Source organism: Caloenas nicobarica, chromosome 3, assembly GCF_036013445.1.
Source record: "Caloenas nicobarica isolate bCalNic1 chromosome 3, bCalNic1.hap1, whole genome shotgun sequence".
Taxonomy (NCBI): Eukaryota; Metazoa; Chordata; class Aves; order Columbiformes; family Columbidae; genus Caloenas; species Caloenas nicobarica.
Window position 1 is genome coordinate 102242259 of NC_088247.1, and position 21814 is coordinate 102264072.

The following is a 21814-nucleotide window of genomic DNA, read 5'->3' on the forward strand; positions in this document are numbered from 1 at the left end:
TACTGCTGCACAGGGACACACAGCAAGCCCTTAATGATATATGCTATAATATATAATACATTATATATAATATGTTATATATTGCATGTTATATATTGTATGTTATATATTACATCAGAGCTGGAATGCCTTCATCCGGCTTTTTGCCACCACTGGACAGACAGCAAAACTTGCCTCCAGTATATTAAAATTCAGGTTCTGTAACACCGGAGTCCAACCCTTGCAACATCCCGAAGAAATCATGTAAGCATTTCACAGAACTAAGACTCATTTCAGCCTTCACACACTGCTCCAGCAATACAGCAGCAGCTACAGAGCCTGTATATATTTGTACAGTGCCACCATCTCTGTCCTTGGCATAGGGACAATGTCAGAGATGGGAGTGTGACCGAGGCATTCTGTGCTCCAGAAACAGAAGCAGCTGGGTACAGCGTCTGCAAGAGCACCCACAGGGGCTGCTCTAATTTAAAGTGGCCCCCGAGCAGCTGAGAAGCTGAGGAACAGAAGCAGAGATGGACTCAAGCCACTGTTGTACCCTCCTCCTGAAACTGCACCTTCTGAGGCACAGCAGAAAATAACAGCAGATTGTAAGAGAGCCAGCAATGAAGCTGGGCAGAACAGTCTCTTCACTCAACAAAGTCTCTTTTACCCAGACACCAAAACCGCCCCGGAATTGCAGCCCTGCCGCAAGCTGGCGTTGCTTGCTGCAACACCTAAATAAAGACGAGGAAGAGGGAAATGGCTCAGCTTCCCACCGTGTTTATTCCAGCTCTTGTAGTGAACAATGTCATTTCACCTACACAGCATTGCTTGTGAATTACCCCTAGGAAACGAGCAGTCAGCCCCTCTTAGCATACAGAACTGATCAAAATTTGAGTTTTGATCTTGGGATCATCCCAAACAGTCAGAGCAATCACTTGGGGACTTTTCCTAATCAGAGGAAGAGGTTTAAGCAGGTAACAAGCAAAGAACTCCACTGTGACTTACAATTAATGAATCCTGCTCAAGCACAACACGCTGATAGCACGACTGCCCATGTCTGACAGATTAGATCGGCTGCATAAATGAAACTGCTCTTCCCTAATAATATAATACGTGCTCTCAGTGGGAAGAGTTGGGAAAGGGATAAGAGAGGGAGAGAGCAGCAAATCCACGTCTGTCCCACAACACGGTAAACATACAGAAGCTGAAGCAGGAAGCCAGAGAGTCTCCCATGTCCCACACAAGCTGTAGAACAGTCTCCTGGAAGCTCAGCCCTGCCAGGGAAACTGACAAACCCTGCAGGGAGAAAAGCAAGTCCCTTCTGCCACTGCTGACAGCTGTACGTCTGTCTGATGGTGGGGCACAAGTTCCAGCTTAGCAGCGTTCACTGCGTACCTTAGAATTGGGAGGAACAGGATGGCCTCCTGACAACTTTCCAGATATAATTCAGATTTGAGGACGTAGAGAGTTCGGGATTTTATTTCAAACCAAATCAAAGTTAGGCTTCTCCTGTAAATTTAAAAGTGATTCTCTGGAGATCTGGGCCTGTAGAGCCTTCTGTGATCCACTGCATTTCTGGGAAGTATATATTCTTGGGCCTAATAATTGACAGATTAAAGAACACAAATAGATCTCTAGCCTCCAAATAATTTTACATAGAAATGTTTGGTTTATTGGCCAAAATCATATTGAAAACTGAGCCTGCAGTGGCTGCAGTATGCAACTGAAAACATTTCTCTAACTGCCTCTCTTCCCTTTCAGCACCAGTCACCCTGCCTCCTCCTGCCAGCACTGAACAGAGATGATTACAAAAGAGAATCACAGACTGGTTGAGGTTGGAAGGGGCCTCTGGAGATCATCCAGTCCAACCTGCTAAAGCAGGTTCACCCAGAGCAGATCACATAGGAAGGTGTCCAGGCGGGTTTGAATGTCTCCAGAGAAGGAGACTCCACAACCTCTCTGGGCAGCCTGTTCCAGTGCTCTGGCACCCTCACAGGAAAGAAGTTTCTCCTCATATTCAGATGGAACCTCCTCTGCTTCAGCCTGTGCCCGTTGCCCCTCATCCTATCGTTGGGCACCACTGAAAGGAGTCTGGTCCCATCCTCTTGACACCCCCCTTGAGATATTTATAAACATTGATGAGATCCCCTCTCAGCTTCTCTTCTCCAGGCTGAACAGACCCAACTCTCTCAGTCTCTGCTTATAAGAAAGATGCTCCAGATCCCTCATCATCTTCATAGCCCACCACTGGACTCCCTCCAGTAATTCCTTGTCCTTCTTAAACTGAGGAGCCCAGAACTGAACGCACAAGGGCACATTGTTGACTCATGGTCAACCTGTTGTTGACCAGAACTCCCAAGTCCTTCTCTGCAGTGCTGCTTTCCAGCAGATCCGCCCCTAACCTGTACTGGGGGCTGGGGTTATTCCTCCCCAGGTGCAGGAGCCTACACTTGCCCTTGTTGAACTTCATTAGGTTCTTCTCTGCCCAGTCCTCCACCCTGTCCAGGTCTCTCCGGATGGCGGCACAGTCCTCTGGTTTGTCAGCCCTTCTTCCCAGTTTGGTATCATCAGCAAACTTGAATGAAATGAATGAAAACCCAGCGTTGAGCTTTCTCATCTGGAAAGCCAGCACCCTCAAAACCCCTGAGCTGGCCAGCATAGGACACACCAACCACACGATGGGAGGGCATGAAGAAGCTCCCCATGGAAAGAGAAGCTTTCTGGAGCCCACCACACACCACGTGCACACACATGGCCTGGGAACAGCAGGGGCCTCATGGCACTTGATCTCTCTCTAGGAATCTCGTAGCAAGTTATTTACAGAGCTTCTCTGCCTCAAGGAAAGAGGGTGAGCACACAGGAACCAGCAGGCACGAAACCAGCACTAAGGTGACTTTCATGCAGCTGGGGTAGTCCCCAGTGAAAGTCACCTTCTCCTACATGACCTTATTTCTCTGTACACCCTCCTGTTGCTGCTATGAGGGTAACCATATTCCCCCCCTCACATGGGTGTTGCAAGAGGAAGTGCATCAAAGCTTCTAAGTGCTGCGGATAATTAAGTAAACATGTCTTTACCTTAAAAGACAACAAGAATTTGTTTTGAAAGCAGAGTGGGCTTTGTAGACTTACAATAACAAATAGAAAGCAACTAAAATAACGTCAATTTTTATGGTTTGGACCAGGGGCACAACTAGTCTTTTTGCAAAGACAAGCAAGGCAAGAAAGCAGTACTTTTAGCCTGATTAATCAAAACTAATGAGCCCCTAAAACCTTCTGTTTCTCTCAATCAGCATACTATCAGCAATGACACTATACTAGCCTTTCTCCATCAAAGAGCAGCCCAGGGGCCATCTAATGACACTCCAGTGTGAGTGACTCAGAGTTTCTCCATAAAGTCAAACTTGCCTAAATCTCCAGACCAGATGGTCGAACTGTGAGACAATCCATCAGATGGCTCGGAAGTGTTTAATACAATTAAGGATATGCAATCTGGAAATGCCCTGGGCTCTGACAATTTGTCCACAGAATTCTGTAAAGCTTTCAGAAACAAATCTGCAGAGTCTCCTTCCGAACAAGCTTAATGATTTCTTTGCCAACAGCAAGGGAATCAACCATTAAGGGAAGCAAACAGAACCCCTTGCTAATGCCTTCTCACCCCTGTAATAGGCAAGATAGCAAAGGAACAGAACGCCAACTGTTGACAAATATCATGAAAGAGGATCAATTCTTCAACAGCAAACACTTTGTGTGCATAGTGCTTTTGATCCAAGCAATGGAAACATTAATTCTCTCTATGCTCCTCAAAGACTTGCAGTTAGATCTACTGCGCAGATAGGAAAACTGAGGCACGTTGCTATAATACATAGCTTGTCTCCATCCAGGAGATCACAGAAATCACAGAATGGTTAGGGTTGAAAGGGACCTCTGGAGATCATCTAGTGGTGGGAGATCAGCACATACCGGCCCTGCCTTTCCCTCTTTTCTCACCCTCTTCTCCCTTTCTTTGCTTTCCATCTGCACCACCATCAGCCTAAGGAAGCAGCTCCCAAACCCCCAACAGTTTCCCAAGCTCAGGAAGACAGCTTGCCTTTGACACCAGGAGAGACAGAGGACTCCCAGTGTAGGGGACAAGCTCACAGCTGTCACTTTAAAACCGCAGAGCCAAGTTGAGAGTGGCTGTGAACAGAGCCACACGAATACGTGGTCCTAACTTCCCTTTGTCAATCATCAACCAACAAGGCTATCTTGGTACCAGAAACAGAAGGACCTGGCAGCAACCGTTCCATGTGTGACACCTCTCATCATATTTATATTTTGTCTACTGTGGAGTGAAGGGAGGGACTTACTGCCTAAAGCATATCCCCACAAAGACAGGAGAAGGAAAGGAAATGGATGGAGCAGACTCAAATGGAAAGGCTGAGCTGCTGTAGCACAATGCTAAAAACCAGTAACCATGGGCAAGTTCAAGCCATCCTGCTTCCAGGTGTGTTCTGTGATCTGTTAAAGGGCAGCAGGGGGATGACCGCAACACCACAGTGGGGTAAAGTCAAATCCACTCCAGGCAGGGATTCACTCTCTTTGATCCACAAACAGAAATCATAGAATGTCAGGGACTGGAAGGGACCTCGAAAGATCATCCAGTCCAATCCCCCCGCCGCAGCAGGAACACCCAGATGAGGTTACACAGGAAGGTGTCCAGGCGGGTTTGAATGTCTCCAGAGAAGGAGACTCCACAACCCCCCTGGGCAGCCTGTTCCAGTGCTCTGGCACCCTCACTGAGAAGAAGTTTCTTCTCAAATTTAAGTGGAACCTCCTGTGTTCCAGTTTATACCCATTGCCCCTTGTCCTATCATTGGTTGTCACCAAGAAGAGCCTGGCTCTATCCTCGTGACACTCACCCTTTATATATTTATAAACATTAATGAGGTCACCCCTCAGTCTCCTCTTCTCCAAGCTAAAGAGCCCCAGCTCCCTCAGCCTTTCCTCATAAGGGAGATGCTCCACTCCCTTCATCATCTTTGTTGCCCTGCGCTGGACTCTCTCCAGCAGTTCCCTGTCCTTCTGGAACTGAGGGGCCCAGAACTGGACGCAATATTCCAGATGTGAAATACATTAAGAGCTTGAGAGTGCTTACCAATGACATGAGGTGCACTGTACATAAAGCATATTACATGTGTTTCCAAAATAAGCAATGAAATCCAGGATATTCAATTTAAAGAAATCCTCGTTAGATCTGGAAAAAACAGGTAACAATTGCATGGCTCCAACTAAAACCTGCAAGTGCCTAAAGTCATGAGCTGTGGTTCTATGACTACTTTAAGCCAACATAACCACCAGCTGCTGCCAAAAAACAACTCTCCCACTTCCCAATCCTGTCACTCCTTCCCATTCACACCAGTAACTCCATCGAGCTCTATTGGTTTATAAACGCTTGTGCCAGCACTGGTAGCAGGATCAGAGGTGGAACTGAAAGGCTGGAAGCGACTGTGGTATTGTCATCCCAAATTAAATTCATCTGCCTTTAAAAGATACACATGACTTGTTTTCCTACCCCTCACACTGACCTTGTGGCCCACAGGTCTGACTCTTCCTGCCAACATGGTGCATGCCGTGCTGCTTCTGCCAATACAAGTACCACTGCTCAACAACCAAAAGGAAAAAACACATGGGACTGAGCAGTTAAGAACTGTATTGAGAAGTGTATTTGTTGCATGTGCTGAGATGGACGAACAAAGGCCTTAAAGATCAGCTTCGGCTCCTCCACCACCAGACTGCTGGGTGTTTGTTTTCATACGTTTCTTTCCTGCTTCAGGTGTCCTTTGTGATATAACTATGCATACACAGAATATCCTCTTGCACTGTGCAAGATTCCTGATGTAGCTATTCCTGGTTAAACGGTTGTGCGCTACACTTGACAGCATACCTAAAAGCAAGTGAAAACCTCCTACTATGTATCTAATTATGTATAATAAATGGAAATTGTGCCTGTAAGCATAGAGTGGGGAATCTGATGCTAGAGTACAATTGAAGAGCAAACAGGCTGTGGAAGGTATTTCAGGGTGGAAGACTCCATCCACCTAATGTCCCAGAAGGTCAGAACTCAGTTCGGTAAGTGTATCTTTAACAAAATAGGATCGCCGAGCCTGAAAAAAATGCTAGTCAAGGGTGCCTTACAGCCTTTAAAACCAGGGGTTTGTGGCAGATCGAAACTAAAAAGATCACACGCGTTACTGCCTTAAATATCATGTTTTATATGCCTCTCAGGATGCTGGGAGGATACGACACAGCTTCCAGTGCCTGGGGTGTTGCTGCTGCAGGCGAGGCAAGCGCAGAAGGATGTAACAGGGGCACGTACGGGGGCACTGCACGTCTCCTCGCACTGCACAGGAGCCCACATCAATCCGTCGCCAGGTGGAAATCTCGCCCGCTCAAGCCGACTTACCGGCTGTCTCACTCAAAGATGGGATATAGCATGAGCTCCTTCCCGGCTCCTACACCACAAATTCAACCACAACGCTTTGCTCAAGCTGGCAGATGCAGCAACAGCCACAAGCCCTGCAGGGGCCGTACCGGTGGAAGCATTGCTGTTCCCACCAGGAGATGTTCCCATGCTTCTCCCTCAATCACCGTTGGACCAGAGAAGTTCTCCAATTTCTCCAGTACATACTTGTAATCTTCTCACACAACCCATCTCACACATTGCTGACAACCTCCCTATGCTCCACATTCTCACCTCCCAACACATTCCTATGCTCCGCATTCTCACCTCCCATCCTGCGTGTAACATCTGCCAAAAAAACAAACCTACACAAGGCTCCACGTCCACTCGCAACCTGCTATACTCCCTCTCTCCCCAAGCTCCTGAACAACACCTTCCCCAGGCAGCTGCTTCAAAGAAATTCTTGTCTACAGATGCTTTGATACAGCCTGCATGACCAGAAGGATGTATCTATTAGGTAACATAACTGGTAAATTTGAAATAGAGTCCCCTGCTACACTTCCATAATCTTTTCTCGCTGTCATTATTCAGCAGAACTACTGATGAAAGTCAGTGGGATGATGAAGATGAATAGCAACAGGTTCGTGCATTGTGCCGTGGTCTTTCTTTCAAAGACAGATAGCAACCTGCAAAATGCCGAGCTTCATACCGTGTGTGACCCAGCGGATTAGTGACGCTATACATTGTCAGCTGCCTGGCCCTGGCTGGAGTGTCAGAGAAAGGCAGGTGGGATTATACAGGGAAAAGATTTATTTGGCCCCCGTGAGTGGTATGGAGGTCGACAAATCACTTCATTCTGCTCTAAATCTGCAAGGTGTGACATTTTGGCTGACAAAGACATCTCCCTTAGTTTCATTTTGATAGCAACTTTGGACAAATTATCATACGTGCGGTTTTATATATTCCAACCCTGGCAGTTTCAGATTACATCTTTTCCTGCACAACAAGGACCTTTTCAACCTCAGTGTGTAATTCAAATCTCATAATTTCATTGGACAATTGCAGATTAGAGCTCTGAAAAGGTGTCACTTTTTTCCCCCTTCTTCTGAGACGAAAATGGAAACCAGAGGGGAGCACTGGATGAAGATTTTGCAGATGGCATCACCTACAACTTGCTCTATTAGTATTGATCACAGCTTATAAATTCAGACATAAAGAATTATTTTATTAAATAGCATCCCACAAGCCAAATGCTTTTTCCATCCAGCAGCAGCTATGAGGGACAGAAAGGGTGTTAAACGTAAGCAGTCTAGTTTGAAATGTAAGCACCTCAAAAGAATGTCCAGATCCTGAATTACATGGCTCAAACTACCATTTAAAATCATCGGCTTAGATTGTCATAGGCTCAGACTGTCATCTATTAGGTTGGTGCAAAAGTAATTGCAATTTTTGCCTTGTTGAAGTTTGCCGTTTGATATTGGAATAAATTCTTTAATGAATGTAGTTATGTTATACATAATTTTAATGTACTTTTCTTGCTTTATGTTTTTTTGCTGCTGACTTATTACTTGCTGTTTATTTTATATTTATTTTAGACAATGGAAATTATGTTAGACAAAAAGCAAATCGGAGCAGTTTTCTTATTTGAGTTCAAAATGGGTCATAAAGCAGGTGAAGCGACTCACAATATCAACAAAGCACTTGGCCCAGGAACTGCTACCAAACATAATGAAAACACTTCCACAACCAGCAGGATGCAGAAAATGCTTTCCAAGAGTTCATCGAATCCCAAAGCACAGATTTTTATGCTACAGGAATAAACAAACTTACTTCTCATTAGCAAAAAATGTGTTGATTGTAATGGCTCTTATTTTGATTAATAAAGATGTGTTTGAGCCTAGTAATAATGATTTAAAATTCACAGTCCAAAACTGCAAATACTTTTGCACCAACCTAATAGCATAGATTAGAACTGCATAGTATAAGGCAGGATCTGGGCTTCAGTGTAAACGCAGTACACGACTTGCCTGATTTGCTGCTGGAAGAAACTTGATGTCCTTTGCTTCTACTCTGACCTGCTATGCAACTTATGTAAATTGCTCATCCTCCACAAAGTACATCAACTGGAGGTACCGTAGCTCTGTCTCCAATACAGGGACTAGCTGAACTCATGATCAGCCAGATGAGCTTTGCGAAGCTCCACCTGTCACGTTAATTAAGAGATTCCACGTTTACAAAGTGGCGTAATTCATGCTGCCTTCACCTGTGCCTGCCACAGGAGCACCCAGAATCCAGGGCACACCTACAGGGACCTGCGAGGCAGCCACTGTCAGATAAAGTCATCCTCTAAAGTCTGACAGCTACGTCCAAGCGTACAGAGCACTTAAGGAAGAAGCTTCCTCAAGGACAAAGTGGTGCGGCCTTCCACTGGTGAGGGCCGATAGCACCGAATGAGTAAAACCGATGATATGACATTCAACACAGATGGGAGGACACGCACTCCTGCAAACATGGTTCCAGCCTCTGAGGCTGTATTTGGGTGCAACGTACCACAACATACGTCACACCAATCCAGCCTGGGCCACAACACGCTGACCCACAGAAAGAAACTAGTCTTGCTGATGTGCCTTTTCCAAGCAACGTTTGAAGAGAACGTGAGCTTTGAGCTTCCTTCTGTTGCACGACAGGAGAGATGCTCAAATGGGAACTGGGAGAATGGGCCTGAAGAAGGCATTTAAGGGAATAACCTTAGGTGAGAGGGATGACAAAGGTTTTTGGGCTCTGCTAATTCATCTAAACAACACGGTGGTCAAGGCCCAAGGGCTTTGGGATTTTCATCTACGTAATCTTCAAATTTACTAGACTGGCAAATTTTCAGTTGGTTGGTTTGTTTGGTTTTTTCTCTTGGCAAGGTGTCTTTGTAGAAGAAGTAATCCAACTGAGGTGGAAAAAGCAGTCATCCTTGCTTCCCCCAAACACCCACAGAGCACAATAACTGTACGTTGCAGCAACTGTTACCAATATTGCTGCTGTTATCAATATTTTCTAACCTGTCCCCCAGCAGCTCAGGTCGAAAGGGTCACTCTGGGCTTTCTTCAGCTGAAGTTTGATTGATCAGCTCTTGCTGAATCAAATTGTTTCTGTAAGTGCTTCTGTAAACAAACTAATTAACAAACCCCTACCAGACTGTATTTAGTTTACACATTTAGCAGTAGTATCTGCAGTAGCTAAATCAGACTGGAGCAAGCACATCTACCTCTGGCACAGCATTCAGTGGAGAAAGCATATTAGACTTCTTTTTGTTCACAGTTTTTTTCTCCTTTCCCTCAAACCCGGTGACCCTCTGGGACAAAGATTTATAAAACTAGCAGTCTAAAGGGGGTCATTGCAGAGCAAGCAAGCGTAAAATGAAAATGGAAGAAGTAACTGGAGATGAGCTTAAACCTAGATTCATCTCATACAATTATCACCGTAAATTCAGTAGTTCAGAGGAGACAGAAAGGTGCCATTACTTCTCACTAAACATATCAGAGTGATTTAGAATAAGTGACCATCAGTTCAGCTAGAAACAACAACTTAGTCTTGAAATTACCTTGACTCGCTACTTGTGGCTTTAACCATGAGCTGCGACGATCCACCTTCTGGTCTGCAATTCTCAGTTCTCATGAGGAAGGACAGCAGATCTGAGATTTCCAGGAGGATATTTGTAAAAACATCCCTTTGCTGGGACTGCTGGGGAACATTCACTGGGGAAAGAAAAAGGAGACCTGAACACCAAACAAGAAAAAGTCTCTTTGCATTAATTCATTCTCCAGTTCACATCCTTAGGCACTGAATTATCCATCTTCCATACAAAATGGTGTATTTATTACTATCTATTTTCCAGGCATCTCACAATATATACCAAAAATTCTGCTTATAGAGAACTCTCAGTCCAAGGACATGTCTAAGGGGATGGGTACAAGCAAATCCACGCTTCTGTGTCTTTCTTTCTCAGCTTTGTACACTAAGAAAAACTGGGGTCTCTCTACTCTTGCTTCGTAGACATATTTAAGGACTCCAAATGTTAAACATGGATGTGAGGCATAATAATGGTTTAGGACTGACCATATACACTCCTCACTAATACGAAAGTATCTGTCTGGTGGACTAGAGGTTAAACCAGTGCTTCTGCATTACTGCTGATTCTTTTCCCATTCTCCAGAGGACTTTAGAAGTGTATATATTTATTCTGGGAAGAATCCAAACAAGTTTCATTCACTTGTCCAATAAAACCACAATAGCTGAGTCAGTATTTAAAAGCATTTATCTCTCTAGTGCTGTTTCCCTCATATAGTACTTATCTGTTTACCATAAATAAGAATGGGTCCATTTTAATTTACTTGAAGATGTGACTTTTTTTTTCCAGAACTGTTCAAAAGAGAAGTTTTCCAACCATAATATCTTGTACCATATTAATGGGCACTAGTACGTTCAACCTTGAAGCAATTCTGTTTCAACTGTAGAACTAAATGAAAATTTAATTTTTTTCTTCTTTTTTTTTAAACAGGAAGACAACAGTCCACCACTAGCCAGATTTATCCCACTGCCAGAATTGTTTCCACCAGAAGAAGAGCCAATTAAGCAAACGATAGGTGTAATTTTCAATAAGTTTTTGCCTCAGGTTGCACTGGTGGAAAGGTCACCAGAGCTGGATGCCCCATAGGTAAGACACATCTCAACCTTTCTTTTTGCCATTTTTGTGTAACATTGGTACAGAGCTTTTCCACTGCCAAATGCTGGCAGGAGAACAAGAATGCCTCATAAACACACCCACAACACAATCCAGTAATGTCTTAACTGGAAGACTAAGAACATTTCATAGATAAACTGCTAAATTATTCCCTGCTTTGTAAGGTAAGATGCATTTGATAGCTCAGAAAGTATAAAGCCACTGTAAGACCTAACAAATACCATATACAGTATATAGTATGGATATTCCATGTAATCTGTATTTGAATTGCCCTGCTGATAGGAATGTGGTCTTAACACACAGGATTTCATGCTCTGGGTCACAGCAGATGACCCAATTCTGTTCCAAGCCTGTATCCCGGTGAATGGAATGACTCCCTGTTCCTCTCCCCATTCTCAACAGGAATGACTGTGGAGATTTAAAAAAGAAAAACAACCGGTACCATAAACGAGGCTTCCTGAACAGCAGGACACCACACCTCTCAAACAAAGACGTATTAGGAGGCACAGAAAAGGACTATGGAGTGGTACAAGCCAGACATTTCAGCACACTTCTGAATACCATGGAAAGCGATACCACTTAAATATTTTGCTGATCTGAGATCTAAACAAGCTCCGATTCATACATAAAACCTCCTCATTGCCTCCTTTCAATCCCACTGGACATGTAAGTCCTTTATTTACCAATAAAACTTGTAGACCAATTTGATTACCATTTATTTGGCAGAAGTGCCTCTGCATCCTGACCCTGATCACTTCTTACTTCTGATTTCTGAAATACTGACCCTGTCTTTCCACAGCAGGTGAATCAGTTCCACTCCACATTGCTGAAATCGCTTGATAAAACCACTGCCCTTCAGCCAGTCCTGGCTGGAGGTTACAAAGGAGTCACATCTGAATTTACTCACATAATAGCAAAGCAAATTGAGACAAGCACTTCCCAACATACTAAAGGCATTAATACATAAATTACCTAAATGAATTAAGATGCTTAAGGTATCTTCTCTACCCTATGGCAGGTTGAGGCATCCTTCAAATAAGTTTTGGTCAGGAGAAGAAGATTTGAGAGAGATCTGTCACGTATGAAGGGCAGCTGCTGATATTTATGCCCTACAGAGAGGCTCACTTGGAGTTTGATTACAACACTCTAATGTTCTGAGTTGTGAATTACACTCCAGAACAACTTATCCCCTCATGCAGATGCGATTCTAACCTCAGCAGTCCCGTTTTGACATTCTCAGTGGTGCTTTTAAAGCTTTTGGGCACATTTGATCACAGAGTCAGCCTGACAATTCTGCTTGAGAGGGTTTGTCAAAGCCATTAGAGCGCAGATTGGATGCCAGTGTCTGAAGGATGGGGTATCACCTGCATTAGCCTTCATTAGCTACGCGGGACCTCAGTGGTAGATACATCAGCACTATTAGAGAGGGAGCTAATTCAAAAGAGACAAGCCTCAAACCAAAAGCTTTGTGCAAAGCTTAATGAGAATCCTCAAGATTCAAAACATTTTCATTCATTCTCTTCCCCCTCATTTTCAGCTCCACATGACACATTACATTTGGGAAAGATGAAGAAAACAGAGAGTGCCCTGAGGAAGGCTGTACTCGCAGTATTCCCGCCCCAGTCGAAAGCAGGAAAAGTGGCAAAGGAGACAAACGCAATCACAAAGCCGAGCTGTGGGTCCAAGCTTACTCAAAAGGAGAGAGGTTCAAGGGTCTGCGAACAGTTTGGTCCTTCAGAAGCACAGGAGGGACGAAGAAACAGTCAATTACTTACGACTTTAAAAACCTGACAACACTTCATCACCAAAAGCATACTCAAACTGTAGCACATCCCTAAAAACTGAAGGAGGCGAGATTCTCCATGCTCAGTGGGCAGGCTTCTGGAAACAGTGTCAGAAGAGGAGCTGATCGCTCAAAACCCGGCCTTCAAACCTTCCCAAAACGTTGCTCAGGAAAGCTTTACAGCAGCGACTTTGGGAGGAGGGGTTTCACCAATTACCAGCACAAGGCTGGGAGCAGAGCTGCAGCTTCCCAGCATTCAGAGCAAGTCACTTCTCAGAGTCTTTTCTGGCACGTTTCTAAGAGAAACCACACCTGAGGAAAGGATACTCAGCTGGTTTACTACCCTAAAACAAAGCTGTTGTTAGATTTGTGCAGTGAGGCTGCAGCGCATCTATGTGCTAGTTGTTATTTTTGTTCGCCTCATAAACTGGAGTTATTCGCAACTCGGTCAGACTGTACACAGGACCCTCAGCAGTCGGGCAGCCAAAGACAATAAAACCAGAGTACACAGAACTGCAGCTGCCTGCACAATCCCTGTTCAAAACCTCAATGAGCAAGGGAACCAAGGGACTGGATTGCAGAAAAGTGCTTCAATCTGACAAAAATTCACAAGTGGGGAAGAGAGTCCAGCGCAGGGCAACAAAGATGATGAAGGGAGTGGAGCATCTCCCTTATGAGGAAAGGCTGAGGGAGCTGGGGCTCTTTAGCTTGGAGAAGAGGAGACTGAGGGGTGACCTCATTCATGTTTATAAATATGTAAAGGGTGAGTGTCAGGAGGATGGAGCCAGGCTCTTCTCGGTGACAACCAATGATAGGACAAGGGGCAATGGGCACAAACTGGAACACAAGAGGTTCCACTTAAATATGAGAAGGAACTTCTTCACGGTGAGGGTGCCAGAGCACTGGAACAGGCTGCCCAGGGAGGTTGTGGAGTCTCCTTCTCTGCAGACATTCCAACCCGCCTGGACGCCTTCCTGTGTAACCTCATCTGGGTGTTCCTGCTCCGGCGGGGGGATTGGACTAGATGATCTTTTGATGTCCCTTCCAATCCCTCACATTCTGTGATTCTGTGAAGTACACAGAAACCTGCCATCCAATGTTTTTTTTAATTTCAGTTTTTTTCTGTGACATAGGTTCATCCAGTCCTGCACCTGGGCAGATGGACGTATTCTCCTGGGAGACAAGAGCAGAGCTGCTGCGCCACACATCTCATCCACAGAACAACTGACAAGCCTGCATGTAACCAAGACTGTGCAAGTACATCCACCCAGCCTAACCTTAGACAAAGAAACAGGAAGCAGTGAATTCCCATTTTAATTTGTTGTCAGGGGCCACCCACCCTACCTAGTCCCAGGGACTCCTCCAGAGCACCTTTCTGCTCCAGCAGACACGTCCCGGGCTGCCCACCCCGGGGTGGTGGGGACAGCCCTCCGAACCCTGGAGCTCGGAGCACAACTCTGCCCAGGCACACAAGGAGACAGGGGCAGGATATTCCGAATTAACTGCACGGAAGAATAACACACATCCACTTTTGTGACTTCAACCCACCAACCGCTGTCTGTAGCAGCAAACATATTGCAAAATCAGAAACGGAGCTGGGAACAAAACCATATTTTCAGTTCATTTACTTTTCCCTGGGGTGGGGGGCAGAAATCACCTAGCTCCAGTTATCATGTCCTGTGCTTAAGCAACAGTTGGCTTTTCACAGTTTATGTATTATTTTTTATACAAGCATCTTTCCCCCATCTACCTTAAGAGAGCTCCAGAACAAAGAACAATTTATTCCTTGACTAGCATAGAGACTGTCTGCCTTTGGGACTCAGTCGTGTTCCACAGAAAAGGGAATGTCAACACTTGAAGAAGGTGCCGGATGGTTGTGCAGCTCTTTTTTTTTTTTTTTTCCTTTCCCAGTAATTGAAACCCGGACCAGATCCATACATTTGAGTCTCCCTTGGGTAGCTGCATCCTCGGTTGAGCCAAATATTTAAACCCTTGCAAACAGGCCACTGCTGAGCCAAGAGCCCCCCATCTACAGCAGCGCTGGCCACACCGGGACACATTCCCATCTTCCTGGTTCCCACTGAGTTGCAAAAGGAACTTAGCACCTGTAGCTTTACAGCTGCTTGGAAGAAACCATCATAAAAAACAAACCATCATAAAAAGTTTATTTACTATAAAACAAGGCTTCTGATGCTTTGTTCCCTGCATTTAAAAATGGCAACAGAAAAATGAACTTGTTCATTTTTTTTTTTTTTCAGATGGAGGGAGTTTTGAGACATCCTGTTGCTACATTTTTATTCCATTGCAGCCCACTTGAAATCATCAAGAGTCTATTTTTATGTTGATAATAATAAGACTTTGTATTTATAGAGCATGCTACAAACAAACGCATCCGCCATCCCTTTGGGAGGCTGGGAGGGAAGCGCTGGACACCGATGGAAACAGGGCACAGGGTTAAGTAGCAGAGTCCAAATCAGAGCAAGGATGGGGCCTCTGATGTCCTGGTTCCTCTGCCTCACACTCGTTCCTGAATTGTCTGTTTTCCAAAAAATTTTAAGAGCTTGCTCGGAAAATGTGATCAGTACATTTTTAGCTTGTTTTTCCTTGAAAAAGGGTTCTTGTAACCACACTGGTTGCCAACCCCACGCCCAAGTACCTTTCAAATCTGCTAACTGGAGAGGCCAAAATTGGAGAGGATTAACACCCTTGATGGTGGCCCTACATTTTTGCACTTTTTGGAAACAACTAAGTGAGCAGAGGCCTTCAGGTCAGCCTTTCCAGAGAGGGAGAACACAGCCGCTCTGCATTCTGCCTGGCAGCACGAACACACATACACGCGTACGTACACACATAGACACACCACATGCTTAGGGACAGCCCAACCAGCACACGCACAGCTGTGGGCGTGCTGGTTTGCATGAAAATGGGTTAATTTTCTTCGCGCAGTTAGAAACCTTTCTTTTTCATAGCTAGCATGGTCATTATTTGGACTTAGTTTGAGAACAAGAGATAACACCCTGGGACAGAATTAATGGTTTTAATTGCTCTGGTTTGAGCGCCAAGGACACTCTGAGCTCTGCCCACAGGTGTGAGGCATCGAGGAAGGGAAGCATAGATGGGGCAGAGCTTGACTGACATCCAGACTGATCAATAAGAGTGTTCCATCCCATTGGCATCCTGCTAATTATTTAAGGAGAGCTGGGAGGTGGGACCTTCCAGTTTTGCTCTGTTATTCGGCTTTCTTGCTCTTGCTTGCTCTGGGGCGCAGCTGGGGGAGTTCGGTCGGGACATTTAGCTCGGCATTTTGCAGAGGCCTCTGGGCTCTTCTGCCTTGTTCCTCTTCTCTCTCTCTGGGATCAGCTTTGGGACCAGGTGCTGCTTCCTAGGACTGGCTGCTCAGTGTGTTCATGAGGAATTGCCTTGAGTATCTTTTATTTCTATTTTATATATATATATATTTACTAGTAGTGTATTAGTATTTTGCCATTTTAATAAACTGTGTTTATCTCAATCCAAGTTTCTCCCTTCCCTTTTGATTCTCTCCCCTATTGGGGATGGTGGGGAGGAGTGTGTGAGCGGCTGTCGTCGTTATATTGCTAGCTCGGGTCAAAACACAACAGCGGGCCAGCTCTTCCCTGCCGTGTGGACTTCTACAGGGGACATACGAGGACAAGAAGCCGGGCAATGTCAGCACACAGCTTCCAACGTGCTGTCTCTTTTGGGCAGCTGGCACGGGTGACACGCGGACCAGGGCTGAGGGGCACCACGCCGCGTCTGCAGGGAGCTCCGGGGAGGCTCAGCACGGTTCGGGGGGTGACCAGCACACCTAGCCAGAGGACACAGCATGGCGAGACATGGGCCTTCTGCACCCACCCGCTGGACAACAGCCGGTCCCACTGGCGGCTCCAGGAGGGAAAGCCGTCGTGCCCTCCCAGAGAGGTGAAGCGCTGGGTGATCTCTCTCCATCCCGCCCTGGCTGGGCTCCAGGAGCATCCCTGTCTTCCAGGCAAAAGCCAGGCTTGGCCAAGACCTCTTCTGCACTTTGAAGAACGCTATATCCTTAAGCTAAGACACAGGCCTCCTAAACGTTTTCGATAAGGAGGAGAACCTTTTGATAGTAGCATAAATAGACATGACTTCTTTTTAATCCAAAAAAGAAATATTCTAGCTCTTTCTCAAACTATGTAACTGTCATGAGAGCATCTTTCACTTGCAGCCAAGTTAGCTTGGAGCAGGTAGCATCTTGATTTTGCGAAGATGCTAAGCATTACCAACTACCTTATTATCATAATCGTAAACACTTTATTACAACAAATAGCTTCAAATCTGATCTGGATTGGAGAAATAACTCTGAAGTCAACAAAACTAGATTACTCCTTTCCTATTTCAGGAAGGAAAATATAAAGCATTTGAAGACAACATCTCTTCTGCTTGGATCCCCCACATTAAGAAAAGTGTATAGGATCCATCTTAGCTTCAAGAAAAAAAAACAAACCACACAACTGTATCTTGTTCCACACAGGAGAACATGATGAGGCAGACAGAACCATTATCCTGGAGTATGACGTCTCCACGGAAGGGTACTGATGCCCAGATATGAGTGACGAGCACCACAACACCCATTACATGAGCTGGTCTACGAGCAAATGGAGATGCACGGAATGCGATTGTCTTTACATTTCCCTGGTGTGCTATGTCACCTTTCTGAATTAAAAAAAAAAAAAAAAAAAAGAGAACTGATTTTTCGTAGACACACTAGTCTCTGGCTCCTCTTTAGCGCCACACAAAATGCTGTTAAAAAGGCAAGATTTTATTTTTGCATGCGATACTGATGTTTGTCCAAAAGAAGGGTATTGAGACTACCAAAGTAATTTTGAAAGTTCACCGTATGTGTTGCATGTTTGAACTTCTCTCCTCTGGAAAGCAGAGTGTCAGAGGAGGGGAAGGGTGCACGCCAGTATCTCATGCTAGGATGGAGTAGGGATGCAAGCAGAGCACAAGCTCAAACCTGGAAACAGCCTTCGCAGCACCTTCTCCAGCCTCTGCTACAAATGGCAACTGCTATTGGAAAAATCACAGCAGGCTATTTTTGCTTTTTTTTTTAATCTAGTTCCAGCTCATATTTTGTATCCAATGTTTCAAGGACAAGTGGATCATTGCTGTGTAATTTGAAGAACAATATTTTTGTTAAAGATTGATTGGGTCAAAACTGCAGAACAAGCGGACATTTCCTCAGGCATATCTCAACCAAACAGGACTTAAAGCTTCACATGCAGAAGAGAAAGCAGGCCTCAACTACATGTTGAGATACTTCAATACCTCAAATACCCCAAGGACCAGCTCCAAGAGCCATCCAAACTCAGCAGGAAGCGTTCCCCTGATTTTAATAACATTTTACTCAAAAAAAAAACCCCTTGCATTTGTATAAGACAAAGCACGTGCCAATCAAAATTAATATAATAAACTCAGACACCTTCAGGTTACTACAGAGTTTCTTTAAGAAACAAAACCAACAATACTGAACCTTTAAAACAATGAAAACCCCCAGAATGTGTCGTTTCATAGAAAGATGGGAGCTGCGCTGCAAGTCCTTTCTCACAGCGGTTGAGAAGGAAAGGCAAGCACGCCGGTTTTGCTGATCTGTACTTCTACTGAGATAATCCCAGGTGCACTAGGCTGCCCCTGGGACGCAGAAAATCAGATGTGAAGAGGACAAAGGTAGGCAAGCCACTGCAGCCTCTCAGGAGACACACCACGTCTGCAGAGAAAACTGTCACTGCTAGTTATTCCGAACCGCTGCAGCCCAAAGCTGGTAGCTGGTCTGTGCAACAGAGAACTGGATCCTGCAAAACACCAGTAAAACTGGACTCAGCAAGGAACCGGACGGCAAGCCAGGCAAAGGGGTTTAGAAAAAGACAATACTGTAATATAAGAGAATTTCTAGGGATAATTCATGAACCAGCTGTCTGAAGAGTCATTCCTTTGGTTCGCTTCTCCTGTTAGCATTTGAATGCAAGAAATGGCAATAAGATCATATGGAATATGCATGAGATTAGCTCACCGCTCTTAACGACGAGACGGATGTAAAATCACAGCAACACGGTTGACATGTGCAGGCTGACGCCAGCTGTACACACAGTTAAACACGTGTTTGTTCAGCGGGGCTGGTAAGGACAGTCAGGGAGCTCATTGGGGACAACCACGTCGTATTTTAATAACTGCCGTGGTCCAGGCTGTGTGCAAGACTACACCTATTCTTACACTAGCCACCCTATTTTCTAGCTCGATGCCCACCCTCAGCTGCATCTTTCAAACCCTGCTGCTTCTTAGCAACTTTCCTCAGGAAGGGGAAACTTTTCTGCGTGCTGCTCCCAACAACCTTCGGCATTCCTCCCTGCTTTGGGAGCGGCCGTCTTGCAAAACTCTTCTACGTGAAAGAAAAAGCCAAACGCGCTGTACGAGCCAGGCTGTTTGCAAAGGGGGCTGCCTGCTTGCCTTCACAGGGCTTTTACTAAGCAGCTGCTATTAGCCCTCTGCTTTTATCAGCATTAACTCAGTGAACCAGATGAAAAGAATTCATGCTTGGGAAAGCCCTGATTTAGCAAGGGGGACACACAACACAAGTTTAACCTTACTGCAAATCAGCAGAAATGTTACAGAGCATATATATACGTGGATCTTTACACGTCTGGCACATTTTTAAAGGCAAATTGTCCTACAGATTTTAAAAAAGAAAACAAAAAACCAAACACCAAAACACACCACTGTGGTAAAAATACACTCAACATTTGAGGTCTCTTAAAATATTTTGCTAATTCTTTCATGCGGTGCTTAGGTTCCATCTAGTGGTATTCAACAGCAATAAACAGGAGACAAGATGGGCATTTTCTTGCCTAAGTGCTTCATTTTCAACACCTGTGTGTCTAGTTGCAGAAATAATCATAGAGTCTTCTTTAGACATATAATTTATCTCACCACCTCCCTAAAAATCCTCTTGGTCCTCTGATGGGAATTTTCCAGCTACAGTTATTCTAGTTTAAACGTCTGAAGCAGGCTCTAAGCAGGCAGCAAAAGGAATCTGGAAGGAGGGTAATCGCAGCAGTTACAGACTTTGCACCTCAGTTAACGAACAACAGTGACAGGTAGCACCATCACAGAAAACTTGATTTCAACGCTGTTCTCAGAATATGTCTTGCCCTGCAGCTCAGCTCCCTTAGACTGATGAAGGCAGGTTTGTCTTATAGCAGGAAAAGTGTAAGACAATTCTTTTCCTACCTACTTTAAGGTCATAAAATGAGCTCTGGTTATATTTCAGTTCCCTGAGGCATTAGCAGAACACTCGGCACAGAGACTTTAGTCCTCTCTGGAAGAGCTTTCCCAGCTCTAAAGAGCCGCTATCTTCAAAGGGAATGGAAAAAAAGCAACAATCAAAGAAATACAAAACTTCATGAATTTAACAGCTGCCACATTAGAGGTCAAAAGCAGATATTTTAAAGTAATTTTAGTGTTTCACATAAACAACAAGACGGAGTTCACAAGAACTGATCTAGTTTGTCCACAGAGATCATATCCATTTAAAAAGAGGGTGAAGTTAAAAAAAAAAAAATAAAAGAAGAAAAGGAAGCTGACTGAGTTCATGATTTGTGGCGTGTGGGATGGATGAAAGGCCTTTAACTCCATAATGCAGCTTTTTCTATCCTCATTTCAAGGAGCTTGACTTGCTTGCACCCAGCAAATCATGTCTGCTTTGGAGAACGTGACTCCAGTGTGCAGCAGAACCGCTCAGAGGTATTACCAAATAGATTCTCTCAGTTTACTCTGCACAGCTCACTTTTTCACCTAAACTTTCATAAAGCGGGGCTGCGTGTGGCAGACGGGCTCTTTCATGCAAACAAAAAGATAAAAACTTCCATGGTTCCAAACTTACTTGCTCTGTAAAAATTAAGATAAAAACTACGGCTACACAATGCCTGCCTGGCCATGGGGTTCATACCCCGGTCAGCCTAGTCTTGTGGTTTATTTTCAAGACCATTCAACCCGTTTTTCCGCAAGTTATTTCTCAAAACCCGAGAAGACGTGCCACACCAAGTTGATTATAATCTACCCACTTAAACTGTTTCGGGGGGTTGTTTGTCGGTTTGGTTTTTTATGTTGCACAAAACCACACGCTGTACACAGCCTTACCTCCCAAAATCTTGGATCGCCTCCCAAAATCTTGGATCGCCTCTTCCCTCCTTCTCCGCACGGAGAACACGGCAGCGACCCTTGGAGCAGCGCTCACCAGAGCCCCGATTGCCACTGGAGTTACATCCACCGCAGGGGCAGCTTCGCTCCAAATCTGCAGCAGGTGCGCCCACCCCTCGGTGAAGGTGGGAAAGGGGCCTGGGTTACCCCCAGCCGGGGGGCTGGGATTTGGATCCACGCATCTCCTCCACGTGGAGCTTTTCCTGGTGGAGGAAACGGCGCCGGGTTTCAGGGCTCTGAGCGGGGGAGCCACAGGGGAAGCGCCCCCAGACAGCCACCCCCGGCCTGCCCGGCGCTGAGGACAGCCGGCTGGGGCTCTCACGGCTTCGCCTCTGCCCGCAGTGAGGCGGGGCCAGGCGGAGGGCAGCGCACGGCCGCTGCCCGCCCGGGTGGTGCCGTGAGCGGGGTCGCTCTCGCCGCCGCCGCGCTGCCCCCGGAGCCAGGCGGCCCGGAGAGCGCAACAGGAGCCTTCGGCAAAAACACGAGCGGTAGGTGGCTCCATAGCTCAGTGGTTAGAGCACTGGTCTTGTAAACCAGGGGTCGCGAGTTCGATCCTCGCTGGGGCCTCTGCAGTTTTGCGCTGGGTTTTTTTGGTTTTCCCTCCCGCTGAGCAAGCGGGGAGTTTCGCTCCGCA

At 45.5% G+C, this 21814-nt stretch overlaps 1 long non-coding RNA gene and 1 other non-coding gene across 2 annotated transcripts in view; one reads left to right on the forward strand and one right to left on the reverse strand.

Moving 5' to 3' along the window:
• Window positions 1–21486, reverse strand: part of LOC135987631 (uncharacterized) — a 156589-nt gene extending 135103 nt beyond the window's left edge. The window contains exons 1-2 of the long non-coding RNA XR_010606034.1: window positions 21121–21486; window positions 10014–10167 (exon numbers count right to left, since the gene is read on the reverse strand). This is a non-coding gene — a long non-coding RNA (uncharacterized LOC135987631). The remainder of the gene's footprint in view (window positions 1–10013; window positions 10168–21120) is intronic.
• A 188-nt stretch (window positions 21487–21674) lies between these two features.
• Window positions 21675–21747, forward strand: TRNAT-UGU (transfer RNA threonine (anticodon UGU)). The gene has a single exon. It is a non-coding gene; the product is annotated as a tRNA-Thr (tRNA).
• Window positions 21748–21814: the final 67 nt, after the last annotated feature.